At 39.5% G+C, this 13086-nt stretch overlaps 1 protein-coding gene across 6 annotated transcripts in view; it reads left to right on the top strand.

The window, feature by feature from the left end:
* SH3KBP1 (SH3 domain containing kinase binding protein 1) overlaps positions 1–13086 on the top strand; it is a 227713-nt gene that overhangs the window by 163097 nt on the left and 51530 nt on the right. The gene's annotated exons all lie outside the window — the stretch shown is intronic.

The raw sequence follows: 13086 nt of genomic DNA, 5'->3' as shown, positions 1-13086 counted from the left end.
GTAGGGAAAGGTTTTTCTACTTCCTGGCTTTCATTGGCCAGTAGGAAATTTCTAATTAGAGCTTTGGGCCGGCAGTCTGTGGGGCAGGGTGTTCAATCCAGTCTACCTAATCTAATATAAAGAAATGGGAAGACTGCTCTGACCAGTCTCACAGACTTTTTTCTTCCCCCCTCCCCCTTTTATAGTGATGGTTAATGTTTACTGCTTATGCACAGGTTAACATTTACTGCTTGGATATTAGGGGTTATTGAATAGTTTTTAGGATCTTGCTGCCTTTTTGAAACATACTTTACAAACGTCGTTAGCAGTTTGGAGCACTGGGCTTGGATCCAGCCATTATGAGGGCAGCAAACAGGAGCTTGCTTGTCCAGGTTGTTAAAGGAATCCCCATATGGGAAACCTAGGGCAGGGCCATGGTCTGACCTAGCCTGGAGACTTGTTGGCCCGGCCCAGCCCTCCAGTGGCGGGGAGTACATCCATGTGGCTTCTAAAGGACTGCCGCTCTTGGTGGAACCTTCAGCAGCTGCTGAAGGGTTTGGTGGTGGGCATCGGGAGGCAGTTGGGTCTCTCGATGCAATGGATCCAATTTCCTCAATGCTGGGGCAGGGCTGCTATAAGCAATTAAGTTGTAGCCTTTTCTTCCACAAGAGCTGTGTGCTTTATAGGGAGTATTAGACAGCCTGGAGCCTGCTCAGCACTAGGTCAACAATTGAGTATCCCGGCCCCTTTGCTGATCAGATGGCAGTGAAGCGATTTAGCTGTCCTAGGTTTTCTTGTCTTAAAGATAACCGTTCTGAGTCCTCTCTGCTGCATTATAAACATGACATCCTGGATTTTTAAAGGAAAAGAGAGAGATGAACTGAGGTAAAATTATCCCATTTTTTTCCATATTCCATTTGGATTACTTCTAAATACCTGCATAGCTGAATCTGAAAACCTTGGTGGGGTTTTTAGCTATGGAGACGCCTAAATATTTAAAGCCTTAATTTGTAAGTGCAACTTTTAAGCTTCAAAAGGTTTAAACTTTGAGAAATAAAAAAATGGTAAGGGGGTATATTAAAACACTTTAAATCTGATTTCCTAAAATTCCTCCAATCTCAGAGAAATCATCTACAGCAATTCTTTGAATATATAGAGGATTGCTTTGATAGGATTCCTTAGTGTCAGTATCATCTCTTCAGTATGTAAAATGATGATGTGAGTCCAGGGGCTAATACAGTACTGTATGTATTCCTAGATAGCCACATTCTTCTACTATCTGGGGAAAGAGCTGCACTTTTTTAAAAAAAGTAAAAGCTATCTATGTTCGAAAGTACAGCTCTTCCTAACTAGTGCATCCTTTACAATTTGAAAAAAACTGTATGGAATGTGGTTGTGCAAGTGTTTCAGGGGAGTGATGCACTTCTCTCTTCCTTGCCTTTCCAGTTATATAAAATGTTTAATTACTTACTTAATTTATGTAGCTCTAGAGAGTGTTCACCCAATTTACAGACCTTGTGTGGCACTTAAAATGATGTTGGCTGGTTGTTGTTGTTGTTACTTTTCTTCTAAAGGTTACAAGTACCAAATACTTTTACTATTCTTTGTAAAGTATGTTTCAAAATCTGTTGCAAAGCTACTTCACCATGGTACGAAGGTATAATAACACATACCAGTGGTACTAACGGAGGACAAGCTTTACTGAAAGACTAGAATTAGAATGTTATTCTTTGGAAATAGTGTGACCCTGTTCATGTCTACATGGAAATATGTTCAGTGGTGTTTACTCTCAGGTAGCTGAACACAGTACAGCAACTTTGTGTCTTAATAACAGTCTCAAGTGAAAATATATATAGAAATGTACATACGTATTTTATGCACAGGTATTTTAAGTTCCAAAAGCTGCAAGAAAAGTGTAGCATACTAAGAAATTATTGGGTTGCTTGAGACTTCTGATGTTTCTTAGGCTGATAGTCTTTCTTTTGTCTGTACCTGTAATTTGGGGGAAAGGCACGGCTGGCTAAAGATTCAACTCGGTTTCATGATAGCAATCATGTTTTGTTTTGTTTTTATCTTTTCCGTTCAGTCTGAGCTCATGTAAGTATGAGTTAGTAGTTGCTGGATGCTGAGGAGGTAAAATGTTCTCCATAATTTCAAACCGTAAGGGAAGGATAGTATTATTAATATTCCTTTTATTAGTTACTGGCTGAAATCCTGTTGCTTGGCTTGGTAGTTGCACTAGAGTAATCCAATTGAATCAATAGGGATTTGGTAAGTTAATGCTTCTGAAAGTTCAGTTGATTCAAATGGGCTTACTTTAGTTGGAACTTACTTTAGAGTAGCAAGTCTGAAGTACAGTAGTTCCATCGGAATCCATGGAACTTATGCAGGCATTTAATTACTATGTTCCCACATCTATATATCTTAAGAAAGAGCTGTGAAGGATTATTAAGTCACCACAGAAGGATCCACTCAGTCACACTACCCTTGTGCTACCTGGTGTGGGTACTTGCCAGGCAAGTATAGTATGTGCACCAGTGACTGGGAAAGTTTCCTGTGAACCAACATCTTTGAGCCACTTATTCCTTGATGTTCCAGAGAGAACCAAACAACCAGGTTTTTGTTCCTGGTTGCAAACCAGCCCTGCAAGGTAAAATAAAATGCACAAAAATATTCAAAAGACTTCCAAGTGCAAAAGACACTGGGTTTAGTACCTACAACCCCCTCCAACGGTCTGAACGAAGAAACAGCTGTAATTTTTTTATTTTTATTGCAGCTAGCAAAACATGCAAATTCAGAAGTAAGCTGATTGACTCCAGCAATATCGTGATAATATGAAGCAGGTCCATTATAAAGCTACACAAAAGCAGTTTCAGAGTTTGGGGCAGTTAGAAACCCTTCCTGCTAAAAACAATAAAAGCTAGCTATACTTGGAAAGTGGCATGGTTCCAAGACATAAGCAAAGTGCAGCACAGTAGCAGTTTGGATTAAATGTTAAAGCATGAAGGAACTCAAGAATTGCTTTACTGACCCATTGTTTCAGCTGACTTTCTATCCCATTACCCTTTATGAGCTGGTTCATTCCACCTATCAGAGAATGCCAGTTACTTGGTTCCTGCTGCAAGAGCATCCCATGACCTCTCCAGGTTCATGCATTCAGTGTATCATGAGAATCTAAGCACTTGCCACTTCACAGAAGATACTTTCAAGGTTAAAGATAACACTCGCGGCCTGCTAGCAATGTATGGGCATGCTTTCTTAGTCCAGCTCCAGTATGTTTAAGATTTTAAGAAAACATGAGGGGGATGGTTAACACGTTTTCTGCTGGTTTTGTCACAAGATCCAGTTGTGGTATAGTGGCTAGAGTGATGAATCAGGACTCAGTAAGATTTGCATTCAAATCCCCGCTACACTAGGGAGACTCAGGAGCAGGGAGGACAGTACCAAAAAAAAACCCACATATGGTGAAAACCTTGTTAAGTTTGCTATAGGTCAGATGCAACTCGATGGCACATGACATAGTATATCTTTAAAAAATAAACTGAAGAAGTATACTTTTTTATTTTTAATTATCTGCAAATAAAAGACTAATGCATCAGGTGGAAACACTCTGTCCCCAGCTCCAGTTTCTTTTTGCACCCCAGCACTATTTATTATCTCAGGTTGCCTCTCAAAATGAAAATATGCCAGCTAGGAAAGAAGTGCTTTAACTGGCGATGGTGAGCACATTGGACACATGGTTAACAAGTGTGGGTTTATGAGTATTTTTTCCAAAACAGGATGTGACTGGGAGTTCATTCTGGTTTTTTAAAAAATAGACAAGGCTCCCTCACTCCTTCCTTCCTTCCTTCTAAATCAAGATCCTCTTTTAGAGAATTATCCCTCCTAGAAGCCATCAGGAGTGTTGATTCATCATTTTAGGCTGATATAATTTCAGCAGAGGAAGATCTGGAATAGCCTTAGGCCAGTTGTCCTCAATCTTGTGTTCCTAGATATTCTTGGACTGTAACTCCCCAAAATCCTGGCTAGCACAGTTTGTGGTGGAGGCCTCTGGGAGTTTTAGTCCAAGTGCATCTGGGGATCCAAAGTTGGGAACCACTGCCCTAGGCCATAAAGTTGGGCCACATGATTCCTATACATGGCCTAAAGCAGCAGAGTGCAAAATGACGGGGCAACGGCATAGATACACCTTTATTTATTCCATTATTTTGATATGTAGAAGAACCCATCCACTCACTTTCTATGTGGATATACCTATTGAAACTTGTTAAGTCTATTTGAAACCAAAGGCATTATAAAGAACTCACTATTAGAGTAGATAGCATGTTCGCATTGAAGATACATGATTTGTGTTTGAGAAATCAGACTTCAAAGGAATCCCATGCTTAAATCCTGAAGACCTTTAGCAGTTTAACCACTGCGCCATGTAGCCTCATGGCGCAGTGGTTAAACTGATGTACTGCAGCTAAAACTGTGCTCACGACCTGGGGTTCAATCCCAGGTAGCCAGCTTAAGGTTAATTCAGCCTTCTATCCTTCCGAGGTCGGTAAAATGAGTACCCAGCTTGCTGGGGGGCATTGTGTAGCCTGCATAACTAACTTGTAAACCGCCCAGAGAGTGCTTGAAGCACTATGGGGCGGTATATAAGCAGCACACTTTGCTTTGCTTTCACACAAAAATGAAGACTAATTGGCAGATTCTGGGAGGCAAGATAAGTCCATGATGTGATGTTCATGCACCATCTGTATGTAGGATTTTTCTCTTCTCTTGACAAGCTATCAATGAAATCTGTTTTTGCTCTCAGAGTCTTATTTACCATCAAATGGCTACAAACAGCTGTGAAGAAATCTAGGTAATATTTGTGAAAACCCAGTGATGCATACTGCACAGAATACTGCAGGTGACCTTAGAACTGCATAGGCAAAGGAATAAATGTGAAGAGATTTAGAAAACCTAACCAGCTCCATCTTTGAATTAAGTCTTAAATGTGGTGGGGGTGTTTCTGTACCAGTATGTGAAGGGCCATTCCTGTGAGAAGAGCACCTGTATAATCTTTTGGTCCACTAGCCAAGGTTACTCTGACTGGAGTCTGCTAATGAGCTCCAGTTGCCTTTCTGTGGAAGAGGTGGAACTTCAGTGGTTTTGAAGACGTTTCTCCAACTTCTGAAGATAACACTCTCCTCTTCTTTCAGGCCTATGGGGAAATTGCATTGGTGCCATCCTGGTCATGCTTCCCTTCTGCTTGGTTCAGACGGAGTCATGGCCTTGTATTTGGAAAGCCAGCAGCTCAAACCTTGTTCCTGACCTGCTGAGAACAGTTAATGTATTGGTTAATGCACACAAAACTGTTTTGTTCTATTCTTTAAAAAAGAAGAAGAAGAAGAAACTGCATGACAAGATTCTGAGACTTCCTGTTTGGTTTGTGGGCAGGATGCTGAATGTATTGACACATCCCCCCCCCACACACACATACACTGCTGGTTCCATGTGTCAAAAGACTGCTGTGGATCATTCCCCCCCCACCCCCCGCTTTTCTGTGTCTGCAGTAAAGTCTTTTACCTCAATTCTAAAAGAAAAGAAGACAGGGGTTGAATTGGCTTGATGGGTGGTGCTCGGTCATTGAGGTATATAATTCAGCAACTGCAGAATCTATCTGGGTTTTGTGTCTACAAACGTTCAGCCCATCCTTCTGTCTGTCTGTCTGTCTAAGCTATACTCTGTGTGAGCTAAGGAATCTTGACTGTTAAAATTTTGAAATTGCATTGTGTATAAGTATTAGCTTTAGCTAGTTAGAATTTGTTGTTTTCCATTGTTGTGATTATTCCTGAACTGTTTCTACAATTCATAACATCTGATTGTGAAACACATTAGCAACATAAACTTGTTTATTAACTATCAAAAGCCCTTTAGTATCATACTGAAACGCTTTGTGTTCAATTGTGATTATAGTGAATGAAAAAAAAAATTCATGGAAGTCATACACTGGGAAGGATGGAGTTTCTGTATCAGGTGATATCATTGTAAGCTTATGCTGTTCAGTGCAGTTGAGTTATGGAATATGGAGCAGTAGGAAGATATTTCTGAATCTATTTGTAGGACAGCTTTACATGATATGTATGTTTGTACCAGTTTGGCACTGTTATTCCTAACTCTGAAATATTTTCTGGTGTAAGAGGATGATCCTTCTTCAGACATTGGAGCTTCATATTCATAAACATCCCTGGTGCCATGGAGGTCCATTCCATTCATTCAGAACTAGCCTGGTTTACTCACCAGGCTTTGCATGGTGCTCCTGTCCATCACTGGTAATAATCGCGCCTGCACTTCCCCGTCTCCCTGCACTGCTGACCACTCCAGCGAGGAGGCAGGATGACTAGTCTCCCTGTTCAGCTGCTGAGTGGTCAGCAATACAGGGAGATGGGGAAGCGCCAATCTGGCTGCTTCCATGATTTGTGCGATGTTACTGACGATGGATGCACACACCACATGAAGCCTGGTGAGTGGACCGGGCTGGTTTTGGTGGAAGGGTTCAAAGGGTCCAGCCACCTGTGTTGGCAATATTCGTATTTGTCTCCCCAGGAGAGGAATACTAATATCCCATCTCTACCCTCTTTCTGCAGAACTGGATGTTAAATGCACAGATTTAATTCAGTGTGACAGTTTCATAGTAATCCATTAGGCATATGCTAAAGCTCCATATCCATGTGAACACTGCATTCAGTTCAGTCTCCTTGAAAGCTGGTTCATACATGTGTGTCTTGCAGCAATCTTTCCCCACTCTGCCAAAAACAGATACCTGCTTGTCCCTTTATCTTGGAGCAGTTCAACACCTATTCAAATTGAGAACAATGTTTCTTGAAGTTCTGAGTGAATTTTCAATAAGGGTTAATCCATAGTTTGTATACTGTATTTGGTTTTCATTGTCCTTACAGATTCTTATCTGCATCTGACTTCCACTAAGTGGAGTTATGCCACAGGGATTGCTTAACGTGATGGCCTTAAGCTGTTTATGTCAAATAGATTCCTACTAACTGTTAACCAATCACATATAGGCTTTGCCATTAGTGTAATTAGGCTTTCTGCACGTTATTGTGTACAGTACTTAAATTTCAAGCTGCATTGCAGAAGTGTGGTCCTAGATACTGTAATAGATGTACCTCACTAGTCAGCCACAAGAAACAAACTAGCATAAGCATTAATTTCAGGCAACCCCCCATGGGCTGTGGCCTGGGAGCTTTGTCCCTCAGAATACAACTTCATTTACTGGACACAATATAGTATGTTAAAAAAACAACTGTTGTTCTCTATGACTAGAATGTCCAGAGAATAGGGCTGCAATGCTTACCATGAAAGAAACTATGTTCCACTCATTGAGATTACATACCTGCTATGTAGATTTCAAAAGATCAGGAAGATGTTTATTCCAATAACATATGAGGTATCTTATTTAGGAACCACTGTGCTATCTAAACCCTAGTACCTACTTGCATAGGTGTATACCATATTTTTTCATGTATAAGACACTACCTTTTCCTAAAATCATGACACTAAAAATTAAGGGGGGTCTTATACATGGAAGTAAGCTGAGGAGAGAACAAAACGGCCCATACCTAGCCTCTGTAAACAGGCTTCCTTCAATCATGAGGCTTAGCTTCATACAGTCAGGAGACTTAGCTTCCTCCAATGACAAGCCTTATGAAACTGACATCAGCTGGTGCTGAACAAACAAATTGGAACACGCCTCGTTGGAAGTGGAGCCTGTAGGCTCTGATGCAACAGAGACTCGTAATATCCAAGTGTTCTCAGTCCAGAAGCTGAATAATCAAAGCTACGTTTTCTTAATTTTGGGGGTTAGAAAAGTGTGTGTGGGGGGGGAGGATCTTAGAAATGGAAAAATGGCTTGCTTCTATTTCTCCATTGGGCAGAAGAGGAGGAGGAGGAAGAAGAAATCGTCTTAATAGCACAAATAAGCAAACAGGAGCTTTTCTTACCTAAGTCACCAAATGGACATGGAACTTGCTTAGGAAGCAAAGATATTGGCTGATGAGAGCTGCTATTTTTTAAATTTATTTATTTATTTATTTATTTATTTATTCATTCATTATTTTCATTTATATGCTGTTCTTCTCTTCAAAGTGACTCAGAAGCTTTTAAGATTGAGCAGCCAAAGACCAACAGCTGTATAACATAGTGCTAGCTTACCCAAATTGTAGTCAGCTGCAGGCAGAAATGTAACACATATAGCCCATACCTCCACTATTTGCATGATGTCGTTTAGACTGTACAGTGGTGCCCCGCTTGACAACGACCCCACTTGATGACAAAATTGCTTGACGATGACTTTTTTGCAATCGCTATTGCAATCGCAAAATGATGGTTCCTATGGGTTTTTTCGCTTTACGTTGATTAGGTCCCTGCTTCACGAACCGTTTGTTCGCAAAACAATGTTTTTTCTGGCTCCACAAAATGGCTTCCCTTCGCAAAATGGCTGTTTTCTGGACCCCTGCTTCGGAAGACAGCGATTTTAAACAGCTGATCGGCGGTTCTCTATTGGCGGTCTTCTCTGGATGATAAGGTATTTCCCCATTGGACCGCATTAACCGGTTTTCAATGCATTCCAATGGGGTTTTTTTTGCTTGACGACGATTTCGCTTAACAGCGATTTTCCTGGAACGGATTATCGTCGTCAAGCAGGGCATCACTGTAGATGGCTAGGCCCTGAGAGCTTGCAAATTTTAAGGTGAAATCATCTGGGGCCTGGGCTAATTCTGTAGGCCTTCTGAGATTTCCATAAGGATTCCCTCTCAGCAGCTGAACAATATGGGTGGGGTTCCACTCCCTGAAAATATTCAAAGTAAGATTAAGCCTAGGCAGTATGATTTTTCATCGCTGAATTTTTCTATGGTTTTCTATACCTTGATTTTCTATATGAAATTTGAACCAAGATGTAGAAAAATCTTTCAGCTGCCAGGGCTAGCTATTGTAGAATCACTTTTTAGCAACACAGAGTGAAGATATAGTACCAATGTACACATACATATTATACCTATGAAATGACCATAATGTTTCACTTTCAGAGTAACTGGTAAATGAGTAAATCTTGAGCTAGGTTGCATGATATCTGAACAAGATACCTGTTATGCCTCTAATTCTGGTTACCATGTCTATTCCTCTGCATAGTTTGGCCCTCCTTTTTCATCTTAAATTAGTGCTTAGTATTATACTTGGCAACATGTAATTTGAAAGTCTCAAATACCTCTGACAGCACTGGGTATTTTTGTCCAAGTAGCAAAGGAAAATACGTCAACAACTACCTTTTAGAAAGGAAAGAAAGAAAGAAACTTGTTTTGAGAGACAAAGGAAGGAATAGCTAATTTCTGTGCATTATTTGAAGTACTTCTAGAATTTTCAGTGCAAATTACTGGTGTAGTCTCTGTGCAGTTTGCCTTCTCATGGGCAGCAGTCACATATATTTTTGCACATGGAAGTTGGCCATGGTGTTTAGATCAAAATCAAGTATATATAGAAGACCATAACAAATCTAGCCTTGTTTTCAGATAGGAAAACAGTTTGCATTTGTGCAGTGTTCAGACAGAATTCTAAATCATGGGTCAGTGATACAAGAATGAGCTTAGGAAATCCTTAGACTTAAATACTCTCCCTCCTTGTCTTCTGACACAGCAGTGAGTAGCTCAGGTTAAGTTTGCTTCCCTTTTTTGATCAATATCGTCCAAATCCACCCAGTTGTGATTAATCTTAACTATAATTTGTTTGAAGCAAACCAATTTCAGACAGTGATTATTAAACTGATTTGTTTCAACAAGTCTTTGTTAAGATTAACCACAGTTTAGAGTCTGCATGTAATGATAAAATACAGTGAAAACATCCAGAGTTCTCCCCACCACAGCATCTACTGACTGAACTACATAACCACCATTTTATGGTCACTCCTCACCTCTCACAGAAAAATCCCCAGTTCCATTGCGTGACTGCCAAACTATGGGTTTGACTTGATGTCTGAACTGTACATTGATTCTCTTTCATGAACAGAATAAGATAACCATCCTTTTCTTCATTATGCCTCTGGATAGACATGGGAGCTTTGGATTCGTATCCCTGGGCATAAGATTACAAAGTGCAGCAGCACAGGTGTCATGGAGATCCATTCCCTGCACCCAGAACCCACCCAGTCCACTCACCACCAGGCTTTGTGTGGCATGCATGTCCATCATTGGTAACATTGCACAAGTCGCAAAAGTAATAGCCCGGCCAGCACATCCCTGCCTTCGTGTGCTGCTTAACCACTCAGCACTCAGCTGAACAGGGAGACTAGTCATCCTGCCTCCTCACTGGAGTGGTCAGAAGTGCAGCCAGATTCACTGGCTGGGAGTCTCTAGCATCAGCTTCTCTGCTGCTGCCACAACTTGGTAATTTGCCCCTTACAACATCACATTTAGGTGAAAATTATGTTACTTTGTTACAGTCTGTTGAAAAGGAGACAGCATGGAATAAAGTCTGACTTCTTTTTTAAAAAAATTTTGCCACATAAGTTCCCTGTGTGTTGTAGACAAATCATTCATCATTCATGTTGCCTTATTTTACTTCTTTTATATACACACAAAAATACACAGAGAATATTTATTAGTGTCATAGTCCAGTCCACATAACCACAAAAATTATACAAAACAGCGTTATACAAAAGGCAATACAGAGGCAGAATTTTACCTTTTCCCTACCCATATCCATTTTCCCAGTCGTAAATTCCCGAACCCCAAACCCTACCTTATTGAAAAATATGAAGAAAGGCAGATTCAACCATTTAATGTTACAACAATTGGAGTAATAAATAAAATGGATAAAATCTGCTGGAACAGCACTTTTGGCCTTACTGTAGTATAATAAAGTACTGTAAATTAATTTTAATATAACAAACTACTTTTTCATTTTATTTAGATACGAATCTCTAAAGTTTTGCTGTCAATGAAGCAAATTAGTAAAAGAGACTAACATGTGACTGGCATGTTGCTATTTAGTTGTGACACCTTCACAATTTTTCTTCATGCCCAGTAAAAAAAACAATAGGATTCTGACCATTGTATTATGCACAACACGCGAGATTTTTAAAATACGAAATGCAGGGGACTTTTTGTATGACACATAATGTTTCTGCTGACAAAACAAATCCTGGTTTTTTATTCTCATAAAGAAGTGAAAGTTGCCTATTTTTGCAGCAGACTTTTGCAAAGCAAGACTGCTGTTTCTGGAACGCTGGTATCACCAGAGGCTTTAGTGAGCAAAGTGTGTGGGTGTGATCTCTCATATGCATAGGCCCATTGAGAAATGGATATTTAGAAGAATCCAGTTAGAGTGGTTTGGGATGTGGCAATATTGTGGGGAACCAAAAATGCAAATGCCGTGTGTTTTCTTTTGTTTGTTTGTTTCACTTCTCTTGTGAGAAGTAAACCTTTCTTATCTAATTGTTGAAGTCAAAGGAAATTCGAAGATTCAAGTTTGGGCAAGGTAGAGCAGCACATAAACAGGAAGCTGGTTTGGTTTTGCTTTCTGCACTTTCTACCTAATCATCATGTGGGAAGAAGAATGTCGCGAAGAGAACATTATGTTTAAACTGGGAAATTTCTGATGAAAATGATTAAGATATGTGCAAATGAGAAGTGAAAAGCCTTAGATATAAAAGTGTATTATGATATGTCATACTTCTATTGTTTGACACAAAGCTATGGACAGTTTGATCATTATATCCTAGGATTAATGTACCGTATATGTGGCATCCTGTAGTTCTGTTTCTAATATTACAGTACATTTTGATTCATTTTGTGTTTTTACCTCCCACCTTTTTCTTAAGTGTTCTTGGTCAAATTTTAAAATAGGATTCGAATGTGTCAAATTTATAATACTGTATATATGAACCTATTTTGAGCATGGGAAAAGCCCTTGTAATTGATTTGATTAGCAATGAACACCTCTCACTTTACTTCTATACAGTAGTACATGACTTCATCGTTGTGGTATTTTTTTTCTGAGTGAAATAGGGTAGGAAAATAGAAGAACTTCAAGTATGCTCTACCAGCAATTACCTTAATTTTTCTTTTTATTTCCATTTGGTAATTTATTCAAATCTGAAGAGAATGAAAAGTCTAACATTCAAACACCTGAGATGGGACATCCTTGGTTTATTGTCTCAGAGAATGACAAGGGCATCTACAAAACCCTGTTATCTTGTATGTGACACTGTTAATTAATATGGTTGGTTTGGAAAGCAAAAGTGCAATTTTGACTGTATTGCAGGAAACACTGATAAGAAAAAATGTTAAAATGTGATGGAAATGAAATAAAGGACATGTTCTATGGGGGTTGCAATGCTGTCTACTAGTACTTCAAACAAAATACAAGTTTTTTTAAAAAAATCCTTTCAACCCTGCTAGAACACTCATCTAAAGCCAGAGGAATTTAATTTCTGAGGTCACGTCTTTGCACCCTTTAAAGTAAATCAACTGTTTCTATTTCCATACAACAAAGCCTAAAACATGACAACATCCTCCCTCCTTTTCATGAGTTTTGTAAGCCACCATTTAAGCTAATTAATTAAATTAGTTGATGGAGCAGATCTGCCCTCGCATCATAAATTTTGACTTGTCTTGCTGGATGCTTGTAATTGGAAATGGTGTGCTTCCTATTAATGAATACTGAAAGCATACTCTTCTCTATGGGAGTCTGTGTATGTATGTGTGTTTCAAAAGGAAGAGAATCTTGAAACATTCTGTCCATTTTTGGCCACGTGAACCGCAGTGTAGATTTGTCTTTTATGAGTTAATATACCAGAGCTACATTTTTATGTTGCCCTCTACTCCTTTTGAGGCAGTGCGTTCTGTGTTGTGCACTATCAGTCTGATCAGCACTACAGCTTCCTGTTGAACCTCAGTTGCCTGGAGATGTTAGCACAGCAGTAGATAAATGAAATGCAAATTCCGTCCTCTTCCATAATTGCTTAATTGAGATTCTTTTGTTCAGTATTAGAAGTATGCAAACAGTAAACTTCTTAGTATTTACCTTTTGTCTGTCCAAATATTGTCCAACTAACTAGCTTCC

Source organism: Pogona vitticeps, chromosome 3 (assembly GCF_051106095.1).
Source record: "Pogona vitticeps strain Pit_001003342236 chromosome 3, PviZW2.1, whole genome shotgun sequence".
Taxonomy (NCBI): domain Eukaryota; kingdom Metazoa; phylum Chordata; class Lepidosauria; order Squamata; family Agamidae; genus Pogona; species Pogona vitticeps.
This window is presented reverse-complemented; position numbering and strand designations above follow the sequence as displayed.